Source organism: Pleurodeles waltl, chromosome 1_2 (genome assembly GCF_031143425.1).
Source record: "Pleurodeles waltl isolate 20211129_DDA chromosome 1_2, aPleWal1.hap1.20221129, whole genome shotgun sequence".
NCBI classification, from domain to species: domain Eukaryota; kingdom Metazoa; phylum Chordata; class Amphibia; order Caudata; family Salamandridae; genus Pleurodeles; species Pleurodeles waltl.
The window spans coordinates 586,311,687-586,339,552 of NC_090437.1; positions in this window are offsets into that span (position 1 = coordinate 586,311,687).

The window sequence follows — 27,866 nt, forward strand, 5'->3', positions numbered from 1 at the left end:
AATGTAGGAGCTCTCGTGCACGTGGCACAAAATGGTGCAAGAAATATGACTGATTATCTTTGAAATGAAAGGCAGTTTAACCAGAGCCTAATTCATCACAGCAGGCAAACGAAAATGCATTGCATCCTGTTGCTTAAAACTCCCTTGTAATGCAAACAGAGTGGATGTTATCAGGTAGGAAAATTCAGGCTCCATTTCATTATCCAAGCATTTGCAACTGGTGTGTTCTGTCAAGCCTTTATAGGAGCTATCTATGAAACACTTGACTAGGAACACACGAGTAGCCAGCAGATGAAATTCAACTTTGTGCTGTGTAGTTTTCCACCATAAATGACTAGTGGCTTCACGAAACAGGAGGGCGCCCCCTGCAAAGAACATGGAGGGTCCCCTCTCCCAATGGTCTCACTCAGGCGAAGTGCTGTGCTGAGTGTAAAACGCCTTGAGCTTGAGCCCCTAGCACCACAGGTGCTGCGAGGGCCTTTGTTACACCACTGTGGATGGACAAGGTTATGCATTGAGATTGTGTCTGAGGACATCTTCACAAATGCAAAGACCACAGGTGAAGAAAAAGCCTTTAACATTGTACACATGACCACGTGATTTAAAAGAGACATGTTTAGCATGCTCATGTCCAGATCCGAATGGCTACACCTCTCAGGGTGTAGCCATTTTTACCTCCTCACAATTGTCTGTTACATGATTGCTTTGTGTTTCACGTTACATAACCATACTATACGAGGTGAAATTCTGCTAGAGGAATGCTCAGGCAGAAATGTGAAGGTTCTCAATAATGGCACTATCCTTGGCTCCAAAAAATAGAATGGCTCATAGGATGGATATGGAAAAGGAAACCATTCATAACTTCTTCACTTGTAAATTGGATGATTTGTTGACTGTATCTGTTGCTTAACATCAATTTCTGTTCCACATAGTGCCACCCATCAACATGTACTTAGTTGCAGCAGTAACATTGATTTCCTAGCTCAGCAATGACAGCGTCATACACATGACTACTTTTCAATCCTTTGCTGGATAATTTTTCTCATTTTCAGTATACACTAGAGTGTGGAACTGCTTGTCCTATTTCAGATACCTGCAGTTCCATGATTGATCAAGAAGATGGGGACATTGAGATGCTTTGATTTTGTCCCTGCATGATCAGATGTCCCAGGTTGAGACATCTTGCTTCTAAGCACTATTTTGCAGTTCAATCTTTAAAAATGTATACCTCAAGTTCTACTTATTGGATTTTTATCATTTTTTATCTTATTTAATTTATTTAATTAAGCTCTATTTTTCCAACCAGGAGTGATATCTTTTTGTGTGGTGTTTTCACTGTTTTACTGTTTGAAGTGTTGCACAAATACTTAACACATTGCTTCTTAAGTTAAGCCTGACTGCTCTGTGCCAAGCTACCGCGGGATTAGCACAGGTTAGTTTAGGGTGTGTTGATGATATACCCTGACTAGGATTGTGGTTCCGGCTTGGACAGGGTCCATACCTTTACCGATCAGAAACCCTATTTTTAACACCATGAAGCAACTGGACCAAGGTAAGTGGTGTCCACTTTCCTGTCCTGATGATAACCTCTTATTGACCTGAGGTTGAAATGTGGTTGACCACAGATGTACATAGATCCACACCCTTTGACTCAAATTGAGGAAATAATATAAGGCTTCAGGAGTAATACGTCTTTTATCTATGATGCACTCTGTTCTACTTGTCACGTATCATTGCACTTTCTTTCACATGTGTAAGCACTGGATCTTGTGAAAAAACTGCCATTTATTGAGAAAATACGAGAAATAAAGTGCCATGTAAAAATGGCTGTTTTTTCTTTAATTTGTCATGTTTTATTTGTGTCATACCTGTTCATCAGAAATCATTAATTTGCTACATATCGGTTGTGTACCCAAATGCAGGATTTGTATATTTATAGGTGAATACAATTGTTCTCCATAAGAAGTAGAGAGGTTCCTGATATGACAAGGAAACATCAGTGAACCTTTGTCTCTCTTATATGTTGTATTGCCTCAGGTTCCTGATTGGGCTCACCCTTATTGCTGGTACTTTTACAAACTTAGCATTTCTCTGGCTAAACCAAATGTGTCTTTTTGCCAATGTCCTGTGTCACATTACTGTTAAGTCACCTATGGTATAAAGCATATTTAATCCAGACAAGCGACAATAGGTCCTTAGGTGTGGAGAATGTGTTGAGCTCCTGAGCAGGTCATATCATATCATAAACATTTATAAAGTGCGCTACTCACCCTTGCGGTTCTCAAGGCGCTAGGGGTATGGGGTTACTGCTGCTCGAAGAGCCAGGTCTTGAGTTGCCTCCGGAATGCGGAGTGGTCCTGGGTGGTCCTGAGGTTGGTGGGGAGGGAATTCCATGTCTTGGCCGCCAGGTAGGAGAAGGACCTCCCACCCGCCGTGGTGCGGCAGATGCGCGGGACGGCGGCGAGAGCGAGGGTGGCGGAGCGAAGTTGACGGGTGGGTGTATAGAAACTGAGGTGGCGGTTGAGGTATTCGGGTCCCTTGTTGTGGAGGGCTTTGTGTGCGTGGGTGAGGAGTCGGAAGGTGATCCTTTTGTTGACAGGAAGCCAGTGCAGGTGTCTCAGGTGGGCGGAGATGTGGCTGTTGCGGGGTATGTCGAGGATGAGGCGGGAGGAGGCGTTTTGAATTCGTTGCAGACGTTTCTGGAGTTTAGCGGTGGTTCCTGCGTATAGGGTGTTGCCATAGTCCAGGCGGCTCGTGACGAGGGCGTGGGTCACGGTCTTTCTGGTGTCGGCGGGGATCCAACGGAAGATCTTTTAGAGCATGCGGAGGGTGAGGAAGCAGGAGGATGATACGGCGTTGACTTGTTTGGTCATGGTGAGAAGTGGGTCCAGGATGAAGCAGAGGTTGCGTGCGTGGTCTGAGGGGGTTGGTGCGGTGCCAAGGGCCGTGGGCCACCAGGAGTCGTCCCAGGCGGTTGGGGTGTTTCCGAGGATGAGGACTTCCGTTTTGTCTGAGTTCAGTTTCAGACGGCTGAGTTTCATCCAATCTGCAACGTCTTTCATTCCATCTTGCAGGTTGGTCTTGGCGCTGGTGGGGTCCTTGGTGAGGGAAAGTATCAGCTGAGTGTCTTCGGCGTAGGGGGTGATGATGATGCTGTGTTTGCGTACGTTGTCGGCGAGGGGGCTCATGTAGACATTGAAGAGAGTCGGGCTGAGCGAGGAGCCTTGTGGGACGCCGCAGATGATCTCGGTGGGGTCTGAGCGTGAAGGTGGGAGGTAGACTCTTTGGGAGCGGTTGGAGAGGAAGGAGGTGATCCAGTCCAGGGCCTGTCCTTGGATCCCGGTGGAGCGGAGACGGGTTATTAGGGGTCGGTGGCAGACGGTGTCGAAGGCAGCCGAGAGGTCGAGGAGGATGAGGGCGACTGTTTCTCCGTTGTCCATCAGGGTTCTGATGTCGTCTGTGACTGAGATGAGGGCGGTTTCTGTGCTGTGATTGGCTCGGAATCCGGACTGAGAGGGGTCGAGTAGGTTGTTGTCTTCAAGGAAGTTGGTAAGTTGCTTGTTGACGGCCTTCTCTATGACTTTGGCAGGGAAGGGGAGGAGCGAGATGGGGCGGAAGTTCTTCCGGTCGCTTGGGTCCGCCGTAGGTTTCTTCAGTAGGGCGTTGACTTCAGCGTGTTTCCAGCTCTCGGGGAAGGTGGCAGAAGAAAAAGAGCTGTTGATGATGGTCTGGAGATGTGGGGCGATGATGTCGTCGGCTTTGTTGAAGATGAAGTGTGGGCAGGGGTCCGATGGGGCACCGGAGTGGATGGAGTTCATGGTGGCTTTGGTCTCTTCCGTGTTGATGTGAGTCCAGGCGTTGAGGGTGATGGCTGGGGTTGTAGATTCTGTGGTGGTTGGCTGGGTTTGGTGTCCGAAGCTGGGGGGTGTCTTCGTTGGAGGTGGTGACATTGGTGATGGAGTCCTTGAAGACGATGGCGATTCCTCCTCCTACTTGGTTGGTGCGGTCTCTCCTGGAAATCTTGTAGCCGTCGGGGATGGCTATGGCGATGTCGGGGGCCGAGGAGATGTTCATCCAGGTCTCAGTGATGAAGGCGACGTCCGGTGCGGTGGAGTCCAGGAGGTCCCAAAGTTCAACGGCGTGCTTGTGGATGGAGCGTGCGTTGATCAGGATGCATTTGAGGTGGTTGTTGGCGCGTGGGCTGGCGGGCGTGGTGCTTTCGTGGTGGAAGGAGAGTTTGCAGGTGTGACATACGAAGGGTCCGTGGGTACGTTTCGGGTTGGCTTGGAAGCAGGTGCTGGAGCGCCCCGGGTTGAGGGCGTGGAGGGTGATGGGGTCGTAGCGATGCTGCGGGGTTTGGGAGTGCCTAGCCCTTCCCTGAGCATCAAAGGTTAGCGTGAGACCTGATAGAAATGGTGCCTGTAGTTGGCAGTCAGTTTGCACCCTGTCCAAGTAGGGACCCTCTCTCTACTCAGGGTAAGGGAGTCACACACCTAAGTTAACCCCTGCGCACCCCCTTGATAGCTTGGCACAAGCAGTCAGGCTTATCTCAGAGGCAATGGGTGAAGTATTTGTACATACACACACAGTATCACAGTGAAAACACCACATAAAGACTCCACACCAGTTTAGAAAAATGGTCAATATTTATCTACATCAAACAAGACCAAAATGGCAAAAACCAACATACACAAGGAAATATATCACTATTTAAAAACAAAAGAGTCCTAATCCATCATAGTCAATGGTTACATTGTTTTAGCGCAAAGTACCTCATAAGCATCAAAAATACAGCCACAAGGGAGGGGATGCATCAGAAAAGCAAGCAATGGATCGATTATTTACTCTCAAAGTGAGGCCGTGCGTTGGTTCTTTCCCCACCACATTGGTGATGCATCAATTTTTTCCCTGCAGGACAACAATGCATAGATTTCAAGACAAGCAGCCTCGGGTGCGTGAGGTGATGTTGAAAATTTGATGCCCAGGGACGATGCGTGTAAAACCCAAATGCACAGCAGTGATGGTTCCATGCTGAAGCAGGCAATGCGTTGATTTCACATTCGCGAGGCAGGCGCTGCATCGGTTTTTCAGCCAATCTGCAAGCACTGCATTGACTTTTTCTCTGCAACGGATCTGGTGCTTAGATTTTCACTCAGGTTACCAGCTTCCACTTCCAAGGGCCCAGGGAATGGATTTGGCACCACTTGGCAAGTCAGGACTCTCAGCAGACGAGCCCAGGCACTGGCAGCTGATGTTTTTGATGTCCCTGAGATTTCACAACAGGAGGCAAGCTTAGCTCAAGGCTTTGGAGAACCGTGGAAAGCAGGATTTAGAAAGCAAAGTCCAGTCCTTTCACTCTCAGGGCAGAAGCAGCAGCAACAGGCCAACACAGCAAAGCAACAGGCAGGGTAGCAGGTCCTCTACGAGCATCCAGCTCTTCTCCCTGGCAGAATGCCCTCAATCCAGGAGTGTTCTAAAGTTGTGTGGTCAGCAGTCCAATAATTATACTAATTTCTGCCTTTGGTGTAGGCATACTTAACCCCTTCTGTGCCGCAGACGTAGTGGTTACGTCCTGCGGCACAGTGCTGCTGTGCCGAGGACGTAACCACTACGTCCTCGGCACACAGCCCAGAGGGAGCGCTCTCGCTCCCTCTGTGTGCTTCCCCCCACCCCCCCAAAGTCAGGGATGGAAGGGGAAGCCCTTCCCCTTCCACCCCCGACCCCCCCCCCCCCATAATGACGTCAGCGCGCCATCGCGCGCTGACGTCATTATGGGGATTTCGCCGCACAGGAAGCCATTTGCTTCCTGTGCGGCGAACGAAGAAGAGGTAAGAATCTCTTCCCGGTGGGTGGGGGGTTTGGGCTAAAGAGGCAGCGGGGGAAAGGAAAGGCTTTTCCTTTCCCCCGGTGTCTCTTTGAGCATTCCTGCTGCCCGATCGCATTGCGATCGGGCAGCAGGAATGCCCACTAGACACCAGGGATGTTCTTTACTGTTTCTTGTTTGCGGGGAGCGGCCCCTTGGGCAAGGGTCGCTCCCCTTGTGGGGGCAATTAGTTACGGCCATTTCTGCCCCCCTTGGGGGCAGATTGGCCTACTTTTTAGGCGGATCTGCCCCCAAGGGGGGCAGAAACCACTGGATCACCAGGGATTTTTATTTTCTGTGCATTTATGTTGGGGGGGTGCCCCCTTGGGCAAGGGGCGCCCCCCCCAAGGGGGCAGAGAACTGTTGGCCTTTTCTGCCCCCCTTGGGGGCAGATCGGCCTATTTTTTTTAGGTCCATCTGCCCCCAAGGGGGGCAGAAGCCACTTAGGCACCAGGAATTGTGTGTGTAGTGAATGGGGGGCGCCCCCTTGGGCAAGGGTCGCTCCCCTGTGGGGGGCATGTCCTTTAGGGCCATTTCTGCCCCCCTTGAGGGCAGATTGGCTACTTTTTAGCCAGATCTGCCCCAAGGGGGGCAGAAAACACTAGATCACCAGGGTTTTTTATTTTTATGTGTATTTATGTGGGGGGGGTGCCCCCTTGGGCAAGGGGCGCCCCCCCCAAGGGGGCAGAGAACTGTTGGCCTTTTCTACCCCCCTTGGGGGCAAATCGGCCTATTTTTTTTAGGTCCATCTGCCCCCAAGGGGGGCAGAAGCCACTTAGGCACCAGGGATTGTGTGTGTAGTGGATGGGGGGGCACCCCCTTGGGCAAGGGTCGCTCCCCTTTGGGGGCATGTCTTTTAGGGCCATTTCTGCCCCCCTTGAGGGCAGATCAGCCTATTATTTTTAGGCTGATCTGCCCCCAAGGGGGGCAGAAACCACTAGAACGCCAGGGATGTTTTTTTATGTGTTTATTTTTGTGGGGGGGCGTCCCCTTGGGCACGGGGCGCCCCCCCAAGGGGGGCATTGACCTGTTGGCCATTTCTGCCCCCCCTGGGGGCAGATGGGCCTATTTTTCTAGACCCACCTGCCCCCAAGGGGGGCAGAAGCCACGTAGACACCAGGGATAGTGTGTGTGTGTGTGTGTGTTAGTGGATGGGGGGGGGCTTGGGCAAGGGTCGCCCCCCACTTTGGGGGCACATGTACCCAGGCCATTTCTGCACCCCTTGGAGACAGATCAGCCTATTATTTTTAGGCTGATCTGCCCCCAAGGGGGGCAGAAACCACTAGAACGCCAGGGATGTTTTTTTATGTGTTTATTTTTGTGGGGGGGCGTCCCCTTGGGCACGGGGCGCCCCCCCAAGGGGGGCATTGACCTGTTGGCCATTTCTGCCCCCCCTGGGGGCAGATGGGCCTATTTTTCTAGACCCACCTGCCCCCAAGGGGGGCAGAAGCCACGTAGACACCAGGGATAGTGTGTGTGTGTGTGTGTGTTAGTGGATGGGGGGGGCTTGGGCAAGGGTCGCCCCCCACTTTGGGGGCACATGTACCCAGGCCATTTCTGCACCCCTTGGAGACAGATCAGCCTATTATTTTTAGGCTGATCTGCCCCCAATGAGCGCAGAAACCACTAGAACGCCAGGGATGTTTTTTTATGTGTTTATTTTTGTGGGGGGGCGTCCCCTTGGGCACGGGGCGCCCCCCCAAGGGGGGCATTGACCTGTTGGCCATTTCTGCCCCCCCTGGGGGCAGATGGGCCTATTTTTCTAGACCCACCTGCCCCCAAGGGGGGCAGAAGCCACGTAGACACCAGGGATAGTGTGTGTGTGTGTGTGTGTGTTAGTGGATGGGGGGGGCTTGGGCAAGGGTCGCCCCCCACTTTGGGGGCACATGTACCCAGGCCATTTCTGCACCCCTTGGAGACAGATCAGCCTATTATTTTTAGGCTGATCTGCCCCCAAGGGGGGCAGAAACCACTAGAACGCCAGGGATTTTTTTTTATGTGTTTATTTTTGTGTGGGGGCGTCCCCTTGGGCACGGGCGCCCCCCCAAGGGGGGCATTGACCTGTTGGCCATTTCTGCCCCCCCTGGGGGCAGATGGGCCTATTTTTCTAGAACCACCTGCCCCCAAGGGGGGCAGAAGCCACGTAGACACCAGGGATAGTGTGTGTGTGTGTGTGTGTTAGTGGATGGGGGGGGCTTGGGCAAGGGTCGCCCCCCACTTTGGGGGCACATGTACCCAGGCCATTTCTGCACCCCTTGGAGACAGATCAGCCTATTATTTTTAGGCTGATCTGCCCCCAAGGGGGGCAGAAACCACTAGAACGCCAGGGAATTTTTTTTATGTGTTTATTTTTGTGGGGGGGCGTCCCCTTGGGCACGGGGCGCCCTCCCAAGGGGGGCATTGACCTGTTGGCCATTTCTGCCCCTCCTGGGGGCAGATGGGCCTATTTTTCTAGACCCACCTGCCCCCAAGGGGGGCAAAAGCCACGTAGACACCAGGGATAGTGTGTGTGTGTGTGTGTGTTAGTGGATGGGGGGGGGGCTTGGGCAAGGGTCGCCCCCCACTTTGGGGGCACATGTACCCAGGCCATTTCGGCACACCTTGGAGACAGATCAGCCTATTATTTTTAGGCTGATCTGCCCCCAAGGGGGGCAGAAACCACTAGAACGCCAGGGATTTTTTTTTATTTGTTTATTTTTGTGGGGGGGGCGTCCCCTTGGTCACGGGGCGCCCCCCCAAGGGGGGCATTGACCTGTTGGCCATTTCTACACCCCCTGGGGGCAGATGGGCCTATTTTCTTAGGCCCACCTGCCCCCAAGGGGGCAGAAGCCACTTAGGCACCAGGGATAGTGTTGTGTGTGTTTTTTTTGTTTTTTTTTGTTTGAGGGCTGTCCCCTTTGGCAAGGGTCGCTCTCCATGGGAACACAGTACTAAAGGTATTTTTTGGCTTCCTTGGGGCAGACAGGCCTATTTTTTTAGTAAGCCCATCTGCCCCTATGGCAGAATCCACTTAGGCACCAATTTCTAAAATGTTTGATGGTGGGGTGTTTGTCAACTGAAGAAGTCTTTGCATTTGTGATAAAAAATGTTTTCCTCCTTTTTGTTCTAGTTCAAAGCTTTTGCTTTATTTGCTGTGGCTCCTTGCGGTTTTGGCGGTGGTTGACCTGCAGTTTGCACAGTTGCATGTTTTAGGTAAGTAAAAACAATTTACTCCAAAGGAGTATTGTTGCCATGCATGAATGACATGTTTGTAGGGGGTGTACTAAATGCAGGATTGTGTGTGAAATTGTCCTTAGGTTTGTGCACAATGATATTTGTTTTGTCTTATTTCTAATTTGCCTTTCTTTCTTTCTTTTTAGTGGGATATCATTGGTGATTGCTGTGTAGTTGCTGGTGAATCAAGCTTTTTCAGGCAAGTGAGCGGTATAGTTTTTGAGTTTGTAACTCTTACTAACAAAGCTACACTTTGTTACTTGTCTTACACAGTGCTGGTTGTTGGTGGTGAATTTGTCCAGTTAATTTTAGCAGGAGAGATCATGGCTACCCGCAGGATGACTGCTCAGCAGGTGGTTGGTATGCTTTTTGAGTCACAGTCTGATCATGACTATGAGACGGACTCTGCATCTGAGGCAGAGGAGGAAGTCAGAGATTCTGGCAGTGATGTTTCTGTTGGAGGGGAATCTTCTGATGATGAAGCCACACTCAGTGCAGATGAAGGTTCTGTTTTAGAGGAGGACATTGATGTGCCAATAGTGCAGCAACCTGGGGCTGAAAGGTTTCCCGTTAGAAGACCTGATGTCTGGGTTGCCCCAAACATGGAGCAGCCAGAGTTGCCTGCCTTTACTGGTCTCCCGGGGTGTAACGCCAATACAGAGAACTTTATGCCTATCAATTTCTTTGAGTTATTCATGGATGATGTGTTTTTGGAAGAGATTGTTGAGCAGACTAATTTGTATGCGGAGCAGCATTTGAGGGACAACGCTGCTAGACTTAGGCCACACTCTAGAGCTGCCCAGTGGATTCCCACAAATTTGGAGGAGATAAAAAAGTTTTTGGGTTTGACTTTTTTGATGGGGTTGATAAGGAAGCCGTCACTGGCTTTTTATTGGTCTACTAGTCCCTTGATGGCAACAGCTATATTTCCAGCTACCATGAGTCGTAATCGGTATTTGCTTCTTCTTAGGATGCTGCATTTTGTTGACAATGCATTAGCCTTGCCACGAGATCACCCAGATTCTGACCGTCTTTTTAAGATTAGGCCTGTCCTTGATCATTTTGTAGATCAGTTTTCGGAGGTCTATGTTCCAGGCAAAGAGATAAGTGTGGACGAGTCTTTGGTCCTCTTCAAGGGTCGTTTGGTTTTTAGGCAGTACATTCCTAGCAAAAGGGCACGATATGGAATTAAATTGTATATGCTGTCTGAAAGTAGGACAGGATATGTGTATAGTTTCCGTGTGTACACTGGTAGGGATTCCAATATTGACCCCCCTGGTTGTCCTCCCACTTTTGGAGTTACTGAGAAAATAGTGTGGGATCTTGGTAGACGACTGTTCAACAAAGGTCACCATTTGTATGTAGATAACTTCTACACTGGTGTGCAGTTGTTCAAGGAATTGTTTAGAGTGGACACAGTTGCTTGTGGCACAATCCGTTCTAACCGGAAAGGCTATCCAAGGGAGCTTGTCTGTAAAAAACTTGAGAGGGGACAGTGCTGTGCCTTGCGGAACGAGGAGCTGCTAGCTTTGAAATGTTCAGACAAGAGGGATGTCTACATGCTAAGTACCATCCATGATGAGAGTACTTCCCCTGTGACTGTTTGGGGCCAGGTTGCTGAAGTGCGCAAACCTGTGTGCATTTTAGATTATAATAAGCACATGGGAGGTGTAGATAGAGTTGACCAGAGGTTGGAACCTTATACTGCTATTCGTAAGTCTTATGTTTGGTATAAGAAGTTAGCACTTCACCTCTTCCACTTAGCAACCTTCAATGCTTTTATTGTGTTTAGGGATAGGTCTCCAGACTCAAAGATGACATCTGTGAAATTTCAGGAGTCAGTGATAGAGAGCCTTATTGTGGTGGAACAGGCCAGAGTTCCTAGAGAAGTAGTGGTGGAGGATGTGGCTAGATTGAAAGATCGCCACTTTGCTGAGCACATTCCTCCCACACCCAAAAAAGACTTTCCAGCTAAGAAATGTAGAGTGTGTTTACGAAGAGGTATCCGGAGGGAGTCTCGAATGTACTGCCCAGATTGTCCTTCAAAGCCTGGGCTGTGTGTCGGTGCTTGTTTTAAGAATTACCACACCCAGAAGAATTTCTGGGAACAACCATGAGTGTAAACTCATGTCTGTTTTGTATTTTCATGTGTTTAGTTTCATGGTTAGCATTTCTGTCATGTTCTTAGTTAGAGCTTTTGTGTTTGTTGTTTTGTAATTCTTTCTACTTAGTTAGGGGTTCCTCTGTTTAAAAAAAAAAAATATATATGATGCCATTGTGTGTGGAGTGGGGCTTGGCTGAGACTGTACATATTGACTTGATGTTGGCTACTGCAACACACTGCCAGCCAAACACCAGTCCACACACTCCCATCAGCTGGTGTGATTGTTGTATCAGGCATGTGGGCGTATGTAAGTGATGGGCCCTTGAGTGGCGCTGTCTGTCGATGTGAGTGTTGTAATGTGCTGGGCCCGTGGCTGGCGGTGTGAATGGCCTTGTGTGTGTCATGTATGAAAGTTGTGTGAATGGACTGTAAAGCGGTTGGTGCCTTGTCGCGGCTTTACAGCTCACGAGCTGTGAGTCATTGGTTCAGTTTTTTGCCTTTCAGTTACTAACAGTGCTTTTCATTTTTGTGAAAGCTCTTGTTAGTAAAATTTGATCCACTGAACCATCACTCACCCTCGTGCCAAATCCAACCAGTATGTGTGGTAAAAATGACCAAACCTGCTCCGCTGTAATCAGGCGTCGCAGCACACCTATGACACGCTAGGTGCCTCAGGTGGGACCCCGATGATGAAGCATGCCACCAACTTGGTTGGTGGGTGAGGGGTCTTTTTCACATAACCTAAGTGTGTTTCTTTTCAAAATTTTAGTGTTTGGCACATCACGGACGTATGTGGGCACATCAAAACGATATATTACAAAACTACCTGTGTTTGGGGGGGGAGAGGGCACCTATGTTTTTGGTCCTGTGTGCGGCCTTCATCTAGGGAAACCTACCAAACCCAGACATTTTTTAAAACTAGACACCCCAAGGAGTCTAGGGAGGAGTGGCTTGCGTGGATCCCCCAACATTTTCTTACCCAGACTCCTCTGTAAACCTCAAAATGTGCTTAAAAAAAGCATATTTTCCTGACTTTTCTTCGTACGATCACCACTCCAGCACAAGATTCCTACTCCCCAGTGTTCCCCTCAGTCTCCCAATTAAAATGACACCTCACGTATGTGGGTCCCCAAAGCAGAGTCAGTCTAAAGATGTATAAAAGAATATGTCCTTATAAACTCGCAGTACTATCCCCTGTATCTCTACAAGTTTTGGGCCTTATTCTGTTGGAGGCACCTGGCCCACCCACACAACTGAGGTATCATTTTTATCGGGAGACTTGGGGGAACGCTGGGTGGAAGGAAATTTGTGGCTCCACTCAGATTCCAGAACTTTCTGTCACCGAAATGTGTGAAAAATGCGTTTTTTTAGCCAAAATTTGAGGTTTGGAAAGGATTCTGGGTAACAGAACCTGGTCCGAGCCACACAAATCACCCCATCTTGGATTCCCCTAGGTCTCTAGTTTTCAGAAATGCACATGTTTGGTAGGTTTCCCTAGGTGGCGGCTGAGCTAGAGGCAAAAAAATCTACAGGTAGGCACTTTGCTAAAAACAGGTCTGTTTTCTGTGATGTGTCCACGTTGCGCTTTGGGGCGTTTCCTGTCGCGGGCGCTAGGCCTACCCACACAAGTGAGGTATCATTTTTATCGGGAGACGTGGGGGAATGCTGGGTGGGAGGACATTTGTGGCTCCTCTCAGATTCCAGCACTTTCTCCCACAGAAATGTGAGGAACATGTGTTTTTTTAGCCAATTTTTGAGGTTTGCAAAGGATTCTGGGTAACAGAACCTGGTCCGAGCCCCGCCAGTCACCCCTCCTTGGATTCCCCTAGGTCTCTAGTTTTCAGAAATGTACAGGTTTGGTAGGTTTCCCTAGGTGCCGGCTGAGCTAGAGGCCAAAATCTACAGGTAGTCACTTCGCAAAAAACACCTCTGTTTTCTTCCAAAATTTTGGTGGTGTCCACGTTGCGCTTTGGGGCGTTTCCTGTCGCGGGCGCTAGGCCTACCCACGCAAGTGAGGTATCATTTTTATCGGGAGACTTGGGGGAACGCTGGGTGGAAGGAAATTTGTGGCTCCTCCCAGATTCCAGAACTTTCTGCCACAGAAATGTGAGGAACATGTGTTTTTTTTAGCCAATTTTTGAGCTTTGCAAAGGATTCTGGGTAACAGAACCTGGTCCGAGCCCCGCCAGTCACCCCTCCTTGGATTCCCCTAGGTCTCTAGTTTTCAGAAATGCACAGGTTTGGTAGGTTTCCCTAGGTGGCGGCTGAGCTAGAGGCCAAAATCTACAGGTAGGCACTTTGCTAAAAACAGGTCTGTTTTCTGTGATGTGTCCACGTTGCGCTTTGGGGCGTTTCCTGTCGCGGGCGCTAGGCCTACCCACACAAGTGAGGTATCATTTTTATCGGGAGACGTAGGGGAACGCTGGGTGGAAGGAAATTTGTGGCTCCTCTCGGATTCCAGAACTTTCTGCCACAGAAATGTGAGGAACATGTGTTTTTTAAGCCAATTTTTGAGCTTTGCAAAGGATTCTGGGTAACAGAACCTGGTCCGAGCCCCGCCAGTCACCCCTCCTTGGATTCCCCTAGGTCTCTAGTTTTCAGAAATGTACAGGTTTAGTAGGTTTCCCTAGGTGCCGGCTGAGCTAGAGGCCAAAATCTACAGGTAGTCACTTCGCAAAAAACACCTCTGTTTTCTTCCAAAATTTTGGTGGTGTCCACGTTGCGCTTTGGGGCGTTTCCTGTCACGGGCGCTAGGCCTACCCACGCAAGTGAGGTATCATTTTTATCGGGAGACTTGGGGGAATGCTGGGTGGAAGGACATTTGTGGCTCCTCCCAGATTCCAGAACTTTCTGCCACAGAAATGTGAGGAACATGTGTTTTTTTTAGCCAATTTTTGAGCTTTGCAAAGGATTCTAGGTAACAGAACCTGGTCCGAGCCCCGCCAGTCACCCCTCCTTGGATTCCCCTAGGTCTCTAGTTTTCAGAAATGCACAGGTTTGGTAGGTTTCCCTAGGTGGCGGCTGAGCTAGAGGCCAAAATCTACAGGTAGGCACTTTGCTAAAAACAGGTCTGTTTTCTGTGATGTGTCCACGTTGCGCTTTGGGGCGTTTCCTGTCGCGGGCGCTAGGCCTACCCACACAAGTGAGGTATCATTATTATCGGGAGACATGGGGGAACGCTGGGTGGAAGGAAATTTGTGGCTCCTCTCGGATTCCAGAACTTTCTGCCACAGAAATGTGAGGAACATGTGTTTTTTTAGCCAATTTTTGAGCTTTGCAAAGGATTCTGGGTAACAGAACCTGGTCCGAGCCCCGCCAGTCACCCCTTCTTGGATTCCCCTAGGTCTCTAGTTTTCAGAAATGTACAGGTTTGGTAGGTTTCCCTAGGTGCCGGCTGAGCTAGAGGCCAAAATCTACAGGTAGTCACTTCGCAAAAAACACCTCTGTTTTCTTCCAAAATTTTGGTGGTGTCCACGTTGAGCTTTGGGGCGTTTCCTGTCGCGGGCCCTAGGCCTACCCACGCAAGTGAGGTATCATTTTTATCGGGAGACTTGGGGGAACACTGGGTGGAAGGAAATTTGTGGCTCCTCCCAGATTCCAGAACTTTCTGCCACAGAAATGTGAGGAACATGTGTTTTTTTAGCCAATTTTTGAGCTTTGCAAAGGATTCTGGGTAACAGAACCTGGTCCGAGCCCTGCCAGTCACCCCTCCTTGGATTCCCCTAGGTCTCTAGTTTTCAGAAATGCACAGGTTTGGTAGGATTCCCTAGGTGGCGGCTGAGCTAGAGGCCAAAATCTACAGGTAGGCACTTTGCTAAAAACAGGTCTGTTTTCTGTGATGTGTCCACGTTGCGCTTTGGGGCGTTTCCTGTCGCGGGCGCTAGGCCTACCCACACAAGTGAGGTATCATTTTTATCGGGAGACGTGGGGGAACGCTGGGTGGAAGGAAATTTGTGGCTCCTCTCGGATTCCAGAACTTTCTGCCACAGAAATGTGAGGAACATGTGTTTTTTTAGCCAATTTTTGAGCTTTGCAAAGGATTCTGGGTAACAGAACCTGGTCCGAGCCCTGCCAGTCACCCCTCCTTGGATTCCCCTAGGTCTCTAGTTTTCAGAAATGCACAGGTTTGGTAGGATTCCCTAGGTGGCGGCTGAGCTAGAGGCCAAAATCTACAGGTAGGCACTTTGCTAAAAACAGGTCTGTTTTCTGTGATGTGTCCACGTTGCGCTTTGGGGCGTTTCCTGTCGCGGGCGCTAGGCCTACCCACACAAGTGAGGTATCATTTTTATCGGGAGACGTGGGGGAACGCTGGGTGGAAGGAAATTTGTGGCTCCTCTCGGATTCCAGAACTTTCTGCCACAGAAATGTGAGGAACATGTGTTTTTTTAGCCAATTTTTGAGCTTTGCAAAGGATTCTGGGTAACAGAACCTTGTCCGAGCCCCGCCAGTCACCCCTCCTTGGATTCCCCTAGGTCTCTAGTTTTCAGAAATGTACAGGTTTGGTAGGTTTCCCTAGGTGCCGGCTGAGCTAGAGGCCAAAATCTACAGGTAGTCACTTCGCAAAAAACACCTCTGTTTTCTTCCAAAATTTTGGTGGTGTCCACGTTGCGCTTTGGGGCGTTTCCTGTCGCGGGCGCTAGGCCTACCCACACAAGTGAGGTATCATTTTTATCGGGAGACTTGGGGGAACGCTGGGTGGAAGGAAATTTGTGGCTCCTCCCAGATTCCAGAACTTTCTGCCACAGAAATGTGAGGAACATGTGTTTTTTTTAGCCAATTTTTGAGCTTTGCAAAGGATTCTGGGTAACAGAACCTGGTCCGAGCCCCGCCAGTCACCCCTCCTTGGATTCCCCTAGGTCTCTAGTTTTCAGAAATGCACAGGTTTGGTAGGTTTCCCTAGGTGGCGGCTGAGCTAGAGGCCAAAATCTACAGGTAGGCACTTTGCTAAAAACAGGTCTGTTTTCTGTGATGTGTCCACGTTGCGCTTTGGGGCGTTTCCTGTCGCGAGCGCTAGGCCTACCCACACAAGTGAGGTATCATTTTTATCGGGAGACGTGGGGGAACGCTGGGTGGAAGGACATTTGTGGCTCCTCTCAGATTCCAGCACTTTCTGCCACAGAAATGTGAGGAACATGTGTTTTTTTAGCCAATTTTTGAGCTTTGCAAAGGATTCTGGGTAACAGAACCTGGTCCGAGCCCCGCCAGTCACCCCTCCTTGGATTCCCCTAGGTCTCTAGTTTTCAGAAATGTACAGGTTTGGTAGGTTTCCCTAGGTGCCGGCTGAGCTAGAGGCCAAAATCTACAGGTAGTCACTTCGCAAAAAACACCTCTGTTTTCTTCCAAAATTTTGGTGGTGTCCACGTTGCGCTTTGGGGCGTTTCCTGTCGCGGGCGCTAGGCCTACCCACGCAAGTGAGGTATCATTTTTATCGGGAGACTTGGGGGAACGCTGGGTGGAAGGAAATTTGTGGCTCCTCCCAGATTCCAGAACTTTCTGCCACAGAAATGTGAGGAACATGTGTTTTTTTTAGCCAATTTTTGAGCTTTGCAAAGGATTCTGGGTAACAGAACCTGGTCTGAGCCCCGCCAGTCACCCCTCCTTGGATTCCCCTAGGTCTCTAGTTTTCAGAAATGCACAGGTTTGGTAGGTTTCCCTAGGTGGCGGCTGAGCTAGAGGCCAAAATCTACAGGTAGGCACTTTGCTAAAAACAGGTCTGTTTTCTGTGATGTGTCCACGTTGCGCTTTGGGGCGTTTCCTGTCGCGGGCGCTAGGCCTACCCACACAAGTGAGGTATCATTTTTATCGGGAGACGTGGGGGAACGCTGGGTGGAAGGAAATTTGTGGCTACTCTCAGATTCCAGAACTTTCTGCCACAGAAATGTGAGGAACATGTGTTTTTTTAGCCAAATTTTGAGGTTTGCAAAGGATTCTGGGTAACAGAACCTGGTCCGAGCCACACAAATCACCCCATCTTGGATTCCCCTAGGTCTCTAGTTTTCAGAAATGCACAGGTTTGGTAGGTTTCCCTAGGTGGCGGCTGAGCTAGAGGCCAAAATCTACAGGTAGGCACTTTGCTAAAAACAGGTCTGTTTTCTGTGATATGTCCACATTGTGCTTTGGGGTGTTTCCTGTCGCGGGCGCTAGGCCTACCCACACAAGTGAGGTATCCTTTTTATCGGGAGACATGGGGGAACGCTGGGTGGAAGGAAATTTGTGGCTCCTCTCAGATTCCAGAACTTTCTGCCACAGAAATGTGAGGAACATGTGTTTTTTTAGCCAAATTTTGAGGTTTGCAAAGGATTCTGGGTAACAGAACCTGGTCCGAGCCACACAAATCACCCCATCTTGGATTCCCCTAGGTCTCTAGTTTTCAGAAATGCACAAGTTTGGTAGGTTTCCCTAGGTGGCGGCTGAGCTAGAGGCCAAAATCTACAGGTAGGCACTTTGCTAAAAACAGGTCTGTTTTCTGTGATGTGTCCACATTGCGCTTTGGGGTGTTTCCTGTCGCGGGCGCTAGGCCTACCCACACAAGTGAGGTATCATTTTTATCGGGAGACGTGGGGGAACGCTGGGTGGAAGGAAATTTGTGGCTCCTCTCAGATTCCAGAACTTTCTGCCACAGAAATGTGAGGAACATGTGTTTTTTTAGCCAAATTTTGAGGTTTGCAAAGGATTCTGGGTAACAGAACCTGGTCCGAGCCACACAAATCACCCCATCTTGGATTCCCCTAGGTCTCTAGTTTTCAGAAATGCACAGGTTTGGTAGGTTTCCCTAGGTGGCGGCTGAGCTAGAGGCCAAAATCTACAGGTAGGCACTTTGCTAAAAACAGGTCTGTTTTCTGTGATGTGTCCACGTTGCGCTTTGGGGCGTTTCCTGTCGCGGGCGCTAGGCCTACCCACACAAGTGAGGTATCATTTTTATCGGGAGACTTAGGGGAACATAGAATAGCAAAACAAGTGTTATTGCCCCTTGTCTTTCTCTACATTTTTCCCTTCCAAATGTAAGACAGTGTGTAAAAAAGACGTCTATTTGAGAAATGCCCTGTAATTCACATGCTAGTATGGGCACCCCGGAATTCAGAGATGTGCAAATAACCACTGCTTCTCAACACCTTATCTTGTGCCCATTTTGGAAATACAAAGGTTTTCTTGATAGCTATTTTTTACTCTTTATATTTCAGCAAATGAATTGCTGTATACCCGGCATAGAATGAAAACCCACTGCAGGGTGCAGGTCATTTATTGGCTCTGGGTACCTAGAGTTCTTGATGAACCTACAAGCCCTATATATCCCCGCAACCAGAAGAGTCCAGCAGACGTAACGGTATATTGCTTTCGAAAATCTGACATTGCAGGAAAAAGTTACAGAGTAAAACTTAGAGAAAAATTGATGTTTTTTTCACCTCAATTTCAATATTTTTCTTTTTCAGTTGTTATTTTCTGTAGGAAACCCTTGTAGGATCTACACAAATTACCCCTTGCTGAATTCAGAATTTTGTCTACTTTTCAGAAATGTTGCGGTTTATGGGATCCAGCGTTGGTTTCATGCCCATTTCTGTCACTGACTGGAAGGAGGCTGAAAGCACAAAAAATCGTAAAAATGGGGTATGTCCCAGTAAAATGCCAAAATTGGGTTGAAAAATTGGGTTTTCTGATTCAAGTCTGCCTGTTCCTGAAAGCTGGGAAGCTGGTGATTTTATCACCGCAAACCCTTTGTTGATGCCCTTTTCAGGGAAAAAACCACAAGCCTTCTTCTGCAGCCCATTTTTCCAAATTTTTTTAAAAAAATGAAATTTTCACTGTTTTTTGGCTAATTTCTTGGCCTCCTTCTGGGGAACCCACAAAGTCTGGGTAACTCTAGAATCCCTAGGATGTTGGAAAAAAAGGATGCAAATTTGGCATGGGTAGCTTATGTGAACAAAAAGTTATGAGGGCCTAAGCGCGAACTGCTCCAAATAGCCAAAAAAAAGGCTCGGCACAGGAGGGGGAAAAGGCCTGGCAGCGAAGGGGTTAAAAGGAAAGTGTTTGTAGTGCACACTACCCTGCCTATCCCTGTCCTTGCCCCAACCACACACAAGGGAATTGGAGACTGCTTTGTGTAAGGACAGGCACAACCCTATTCAGGTGCAAGTGTTAGCTCCTCCCTCCACTCTAGCCCAGGAAGACTCATCAGGAAATGCAGGACACAACTCAGCTCTCTTTGTGTGACTGTCTTGAGTGAATTCACAAACAGCCCAACTGTCAGTCTGACCCAGATGTGTATATTTCACAGCCAGGCTGAGGAACGGAATGGTTAAGCAAAAAAATGCCCACTTTCTTAAACTGGTATTTTCTAAAAGTGGCATTTTCAAAACCAACTTCCTCAAAAGACATATTTTTAATTTGTGAGTACATAGACCCCAACCTCTATCTCTAGCTGCTCCCAATGGGAAACTGCACTTAAAGACATCCCAAGGCAATCCATATTTTATCTTGTGGGAGAGTTATGCCTTGTAATAGTAAAAGCCACATTTAGCAGTACTTCACTATCAGGATATGCAAAACACACCAGTACGTGTCCTACCTTTTACATACAAGACACCCTTAGGACTTCCTTAGGGGTGATGTACAGGTAGAAAAAGGGAAGGTTTGAGCCTGGCCAGTGAGTATACTGGCCAGGCTGAATTGGCAGTACATACCTGCACACACAGACTCTGCAGTGGCAGGTCTGAGACATGTTTATAGGGCTACTCATGTCGGTGACACAATTAGTGCTGCAGGCCCGCAGGTAGCATTTGGTTGACAGGTCCTGGACACACATAGAGCACTTTATTGGGGACTTACTAGTAAATCCAATATGCCAATCATGGGGAAACCAATAATCAAACCAATTTAGATATAGAGCACTTGCACTTTAGCACTAGTCAGCAGTGGTAAAGTGCCAAAAGTCCTAAAACCAGAAAAAAACAAAATTCAGCACAGGATCAAAAAGAGGAGGCCTGGAGCAAAAAAGTACAGAGAAAACCATGGCAAGTGCTGACAGGTCTAACAGAGGGTTAGAACCATCACTTTTCAAACTTCTGGAGATGCCTGCCCTTTCACTGACAAATGCAGCTCACTACTGGCCTGCTTGCCCTTTTTACTACAGACAACGTGGAGCCAGATCCAGGGGAAAGAGAATAAATGACCAGAACTAGTTTAGGGTTAGACTAAGGCTGTATCTCCCATGCACAGATTGACACTGGATATAAAAGTGGCAACTCCAAAACTTCTCATCAGAATACTCCTGGAACTGTGGAGACTCAGAAGAAGGCCTGCCTTGTGGTCTGAAGCCTGAAGGAAGACTAGACCTGCCTGCCTTGAACCAAAGACCCCAGAAGTGACTCCAAGGGGCAGATGCCTGGCCTCCTGTTTGAGCTACAGGCAAATAACAAATTTCTAGAGGCCTTTCCTGCTTCCAGTTGATCAGACCCCACTGAATCTGACCTAGTCCCCTCTTCTGACTTCTCTGGAAGTGAGTCCTAATCCCCCAAGGGCTGTCCTCAAGGTCATAGACACTTGTGTGAAGTCTGAATATACTTATCCCTGGTCACTTGAAGGTTTCACCAGACTCAGCACTGAGCAACGCTAACCAACGGCGAGTAACGCCTAGCATATAGTGATCAATGACCTCACCAACTTTGATACTCAGCAGTATCTGATCGACGGCTTCACCTTCGCTGTCAATAAGTGCCACTCAATCAATAGTTGCATTGACTTTGACTCTGAGTGGTACCCAATCACCAGCTTCACTGATTTCAGTGCCAAACTCCACTGAGCAGCCTCTGAGTGACTGGGACCTTGTGCAGCAGCTCTCTGTTATCACCAAGCCCTTCTTCAGACCCAACCTGTTGCCTGGCTCCACTGTGGATCCCCACACTGACGCCAAAGTCAGATGGTAAATCTTTCTCCAGGATGAACATTAGCCCCATATCCAACCCACTACTCCATCATGGTTGACCTGAACATTTGAATTTTGTCAAAATCTAGTGTGACCAGATACTCAATGTTGGTGCTAAACGCTTTTTGGTCCTATTTTTACCTAAAACAAAACCTCACAACTCCGGTTCTACAGATTGGATTTTTGTTGTTTTCGTGTCAGTTTACTTAGTACATTAAGTACAATTAACTCTATTTATTTAAACTGATTTGGGATTTTTATTGTGTTCTGTTTTCACTTTATTGCTGTTTGAGTGCTGCATAAATATTTTACACTTTGCCTCTAAGATGAGCACGACAGTTTTTGTACCAAGCTACCAGAGGGTTAAGCATAGGTTGTTAGTGACTTTTGTGGTTCACCCTGAGAAGTATTGTGTTTACTATTTGATTGAGGCTTTCACCACTCTCAACTAATAACCCAACTACTTCCAGACTGCACCTTAGGTTTGTGCTCCCAGACCTCACTTTATGTGACACTGCCACAGATGTCCAGGAGATAGGGAGGACGTATACACTTTCTTCAATTTTTGCTGTTTATTACATCTTTTGAACAAGGTTAATACTAAGCCTTCCCATGTTTCCTGCTGTGACAGCTGATTCAAGTAGACTGTGCATACATTTTACATCCTATAGGGTAATGTTCACAATTGTTGTTTTATTTTACCTTGCAACTACTTAAAATACCAAATAAAGTAAGTGTTCCTGTTAAACAATTGCCAATGTATTTCTCAGTGGTTAATTGAGGTGATTTTATTTGTGTGTAAGATGGATCCAGGGTCCAAATGCAGGAGATGGCGTGGAGTCTATTTTCCGTTTAAATTCATTTGATTATTTAGATGGCAAGTCCTGATTTAGAAGTTGGCAGTAATGGTCCTACCGTTGACTTTTCGACTGGAAACCCGCCCTCTTCTGCAAGGGTCCGCTGGCTGTATTTAGATGTTGGCAGTCCCACAGACAAAAGACAGTATAGGAACCACTTTCTCTGCCAAGAATTACCGCCAGCGTCAACCGCGGGGAAGGTAATAGGGGTTGCTGATAGCATTGCAGCCACCCTTCCCGCTGTGCAGATTTAGATGTGACTTACTGCCAAGGAAAAAGTGGCAGTCTGACCTCCACTTCTTAGTTGGCAGATTGGTGGGGGAAACAGGGAGAAAATTCACCTTTCTCCACTCCCCCTTGGCATCGACTGGACATGACTGAACAACATCTGTCATTGCTGCTGCCACTGACCCACAGAGAAAACACAACCCCCCCTGTTAACGGAGTACAAGCTAGGGAACTCACATTGCCAGGGTACGTTGGGTGGTCACTGCATGGGAGGTAGGGACCACTGGAGATGCATACAACAGTTATTTAATCACTGTGACATGCATATGTCAGGGACATGAGTACGTCAGACATGGGTAGGGACACTCTGGTACACAACACAAATCGCACACATTCACAACTGTTATTATGGTGCCAGTATTAACTGGCAAATGAATGCTGGCACCACAATGATGGTACATTCACACCTGTCAACTGTGTCCCTGTGTGCACATTACCAGGGGACCTGTACCTGTCAAACTGTGAGTGGGAGTCACTACATGCATGAGTGAATGCAAATGTGTTGTGTTGTATAGGTTGTAGTGGGTGGTACACCTATGGCTAAGGGACAGTGTGTGTGTGTGTCACTTACCCCTCCTCCATAGCTTCTGCCATTGTATGGAGTCCATTGAGCCCCGCCGTCGCCTCCCTCTGTCAGCCAACCGCCGCCATTCAGACCGCCTGCAGAACTGCACCATCTACAAACAGCGGGCAGAAAATGTTAACTTGATGGTCTTCTCCGGACTGCACCAGATGTGGCTTGGTTGTGTGACTGGCAAGATCTAAATCAGGCCCTAAGTGCAGAACCAAAATGTCAAACAGATCACTGTGCATTCTCTTTAGAGGGAATGAGATGACTGGCACATGTTTGCTGCTTGAAAATGTATGCACAATTTAATTTGCAAGGAGATCAATAGTTTGTGTCAATCAGGTGCTGTGTGAATTGAGGTCACTCTAGGTCACACTTTCTGTCAGTGTCACCTTCCAGCTCAGCGATGCTGCATAATAATAATGAGAGATATAATTGTTTCATTACAAGGTTTGGCAAAATAAAAAAAGGAAAAATAACTAACACAACGTACCAGATATTGACTATGGTGTAGCAGCTGTAAGATGGTGAGGCCAGTGGCGTAACAAAGGCCCCTGCAGCCCGAGAGGGCATCCTAAGCTCAGTACACTTGCCAGAGAGCTCCTTCAGAGGGGGCCCCTCCATGTACTTTGCAAGCCCCCACCCCTCAAGTTTTGTTACGCTCTGTGTGAGGCACTGCCAAACACATCTATTCACAAGCCACCAATGGTATTGAACACCTATTATGATTTAGATTCTCAAAAATATTCAATTGACATTTTGCCTTTTACAACAAGTGTAGTGCTGTGATCTAAAATGTAGATATGATAAGCATAAAACGTTTTTGTATTTTGTAAATTGACATAGAAGACTAAGGGGCTGAATTAAGAAAAGTGTTGCTGCACCTGGTGCAGCACCACTTTTATTTCACCTCTTAGGGCCCCCCTACCACCACCATGTGTGCACCGCATTTTAAATATGGTGCACCATGGTGCAGGGTAGGGGATTATAGCAACATTATTTTTTACGCTATTGATGTACTTTGCAGGAGTAGAACCAAAATGTTGGAGCTACTCCTGCAGAGTATATAGGGTCCCATAGTATACAATGGCATGCCCCCTATTAAAAATGCCAAAAATAATTGGGTAAGAAAATCTCTTAGATTTCCTTGCACCATTGTTTTCTGCCCCCTAACAGTGAAACGCCCCCTTTGCATACATTATACCTGGCGCAGGCATAATGTAGTGCAAAGGATTACAAAGTGACTCAATGCATGCATTGCACCACTTTGTACATATGATGTGGCATTTTTGAACATCTAATGCCACATCAGGGTCAAAGAAATGATGCTAATCTGCCATTGGGATGGCTCTAGGGGCTCTGAAATCAGGCCCTCAAAGCCTTATTTAGGGCTTGTCTGAGTGTGAGAAACATCGTAAACTAATAATTCTTAAACCCTTCAAACCAACAGTTTATCTGCTTTATTTAGAGCAGGGGATGTCGCTCAGAGTCCTCTGACAGATCCCTACCAGCTCAACTAGTCGTAACCAATGATGCACTGGTTTATCCACCAGAGGTAAGCTGAGTCATAGTGACCTTAATCCTGTTGAATTAAGGGGGTGACTATAATCATTCATTTTCCAAATCATGACTGTCAAAGCTCCCTGGGCCACAGGGCCATTTACTTTTTGTTCAGAAAAAATAAAATTCTCGCTTTGGGAGTTTGTTTTCTCTGAAGAAAAACTTTTGTTTAGTGAGTGCTTTAAAGAGGGAGCACTCAGCAAACTTCACTGCTATAAGCTCCCTTCAAAGCAGATAGATCCCCTCATTTAAGTCAATAGTTTCTAAATATGGTTGGCAGCCCTCCACTACGTTTGTGGGGATCATGACATCTGCCTCCCAGGTGAGACAACAAGTCACCTACAGAGTCCTAAATAAGGTTTGGCAGAGTGGGGGACTACCAGAAAATAGTAGTCCACTTACATGGGAGAGGGGAGGCAGCCACTACTTATTTTCCCTAGCTGTGTCAACTATAAGAGACATAACAGACATGGGCAAAGAAGACGTAGAATAACCCTATCTTGCCTGGAGAACCCCCCCTGCATGTTGGGGCCATTTGTTCTTGTTTAGTGAAAAAGAAACTCCTGCCCTAGGAGTAATTTTCAAAATAGTTTGCTGGGTGCTTTAAACATGGAGCCTTCTTGGCAAACATGCAATGCTGTATGAGGGAAACCGCAACTCCTTACATAGCAGAGATCCCTGCCTGGTTAGCGAGGATCTCTAATAGTGCAGACAGAAAAAATGATAGTTGACACTGGAATACTTCATGTCTTGCCTATTTAAAAATGTAATTTTTATAGTTTTAAATATTTATGTCTGTTTGAACATTTAATGGGGTACTACTACCCAAAATAGACATATTTCTCCTAGTGCAGACGGTCCTCTGGCATGGCGGTAAAGACCTTTGTATTTATTTTCTCTGTTTCCTGTCTTACTAAATGCCTGTAACCAATATTAAGTAATTATTCTGAGAGTACAATGAAAGAACTACGAAGTAGGCCATTGAGTTTGCTATGATTGGGCTAACATTCACATATGTTCATATTTGGTTAAAATTGTTTGTTGAAATTAGAATCATTTTTGACGATATAACATTATTCTATAGGAAGTATGAGCTGGACATTTATTATGTACTTTTATTTTTAGTATAAAGTTATTTAAAGTAGTTTAAAAAACTGTTACCTCTACTTACCTTAAATAAAGTGAAAGTTCCATGGCCATTGAAGCAAGGGTCACAAACCCATTAGATATTCTCTGCAAGTTTATTTAAGAATAGGAATCAGGAAAGCACTAATGACTGGTTCTTCTGTTTCAGTTAATGTGTAAAACTCTAGCAGGCAAAATGCTATTTTGTCCACAGTGTAGTACTGAAGGTTTTGCAATGTTTCTGGATATATGCTGTCTAACTGGGACAATATTACAGATAGTTCCCTAGGAGCTCAGGGACTCAGGAGGCACAGTCAAAGTGCATCACAAAATGGTGGCACTCTATCAGTGTCCCTCCTAAGGCAACTTCTGGATGGAAAAAAATGGGTCCGATGGACCCTCTCAGGCATTTGCCTGCAACCGGGTGCAGCCACATACTGCACCTGCCTGTAGGACAGAGGGGCTGCCGCTTGCACAGTAAAAAACGGAGTGGCTTTGAAGCAGCTGCTCCCTATCTCACAGAATGTGTAAGTTTGCAGCTGCCCTGGGGGGCGGGGGGTGGGGGGGGGACAGCACATCCAGTGTAACAGGGTGCACTGTCCCTGTTTGCACCCGGGGCACATGTTTAAAAGTGCGTTGTGTTGCAAACAGTCAGTGCGCCGTGACAGTAATACGGACCCTAACGTTAAATTTAAATACAGCGTTACTGTTCTTCGAAATCATTCAAATCTGCATTGCAGGGACAGTAATCAGAAGGTTATACCATTCCTTAACGCATGACGACATTTCCAATGGGATATCTTTCATGCTTAATTTGTTATTCATTTTACAACCCTAATTCTTTAATGCTCAGAAGTGCTTTTACTAAAGAAAATCATTGACTATTCTTCCTTCTAAACGACATTGTGTAGTTATAGTAGATATTTTGCTCGCTGTTCCCCTGGAAATCTTGTGGGAGATGTTAACCTTGAATACAAAGTCACTGCTGAACATACCAAATATATTTATATGAGGTATAGCAAACCAAAAAATAGGAACTCAAACATGAGTACGAACATGATACATTTAGAAGGTGAAACATGAATATCAGTATGATATCTATCATTCTTCAAATTGTAGTCATGTTTCAGATATCGATGCCCAGCATGTTGATTTATCCCTAGTATATTTTACTCCGCACAATTGACTTATTTGGGAAACAGGATACGCTTTCTTTTAGACAAGGGTGTACATTTTAGAGTTGGCTAATTTTGTAAATACAAAAATATAATGAATTGCTACTTCCTGCAAGCTTTTCATGTAAAGGTACAATTTAAAATGCTTTTTTTCTTTTGAAAACACTGGCAAGTCGTCTTTTTAGTTTAATCTATTTCATCATATTTACTACTAAAAAATACATTTCATATTTACTTGTTTTGTGGTTCTAAAAATTCTGGACCCATGTAATTTACTTTGCCACAGCAGTACGATTTTAGTATCAAAAGACCGATAATGACTAGTACACTAAGCATGAGCATTTTCGCTCAATTCCAGCAGCGTTTTCACCTCGAAATCGCCATTTTCGTCCTGCACTCGTGGCTCCCATTTTATACACAGCAGCCATTTTTAAAAGTTGCCCTCACATAGGCTTATAATACAGTCAGATTTGATTCTAAGGACACGTACACCTTGATTGACTTTTCTCTGACCTGGGCAAGCTGGAACCATTGCCTCAGGCCAAACCTGTTTGGTCAGTCCCTCTCCCAGTGGCCGAATCAGATAGCATCAAGGCACACCAGGCCATAAAACCCTTATTGTCGCTCACACACCCTGCCTAACTTGCTCACACCTGCACCTGCTCTTTTCTTCTTCTTACTTTACGAGGGGGAGGTGCCCGTTTTTATTAGGGGTCCACACTTATCTGATGTAAAATACTAGGCCTTGCCGGGTAATTTATTATGGGTTGGATGACATGAAATATGAGGTTTCATCATGACACTGTTTTTTCCTTTGTAGTGAAAACATGTGAATGACCAACCAAAATGTCAAGAATGTTTGCCTGAAGCTTAAAAAACTGTATATAAGGAAACCTGACTTTGCATTGAAACACAGTCTCCTGAGAACATACAAATCGTGCTGTTGTACTTCTAGGACACTTGTCAATTGGTTGCAGCCAATAAATTCGATCTTTGACTTCACCTAGAAGACTCTGAGTTTCTGTAGTCTGAATCAGGAAAGTACCCGAGGTCTTTGGGTGTACCCTGGCACCGCTGGGTTACCGGATCAGTACCGGTTCTGAAAAACCCAGTACCTCAGTTTGCCTTTGTACTATAAATTATCCTATAGACTTCCTTTTATTTGTTCTATGCTCTCTCTCTTTAAGTTACATT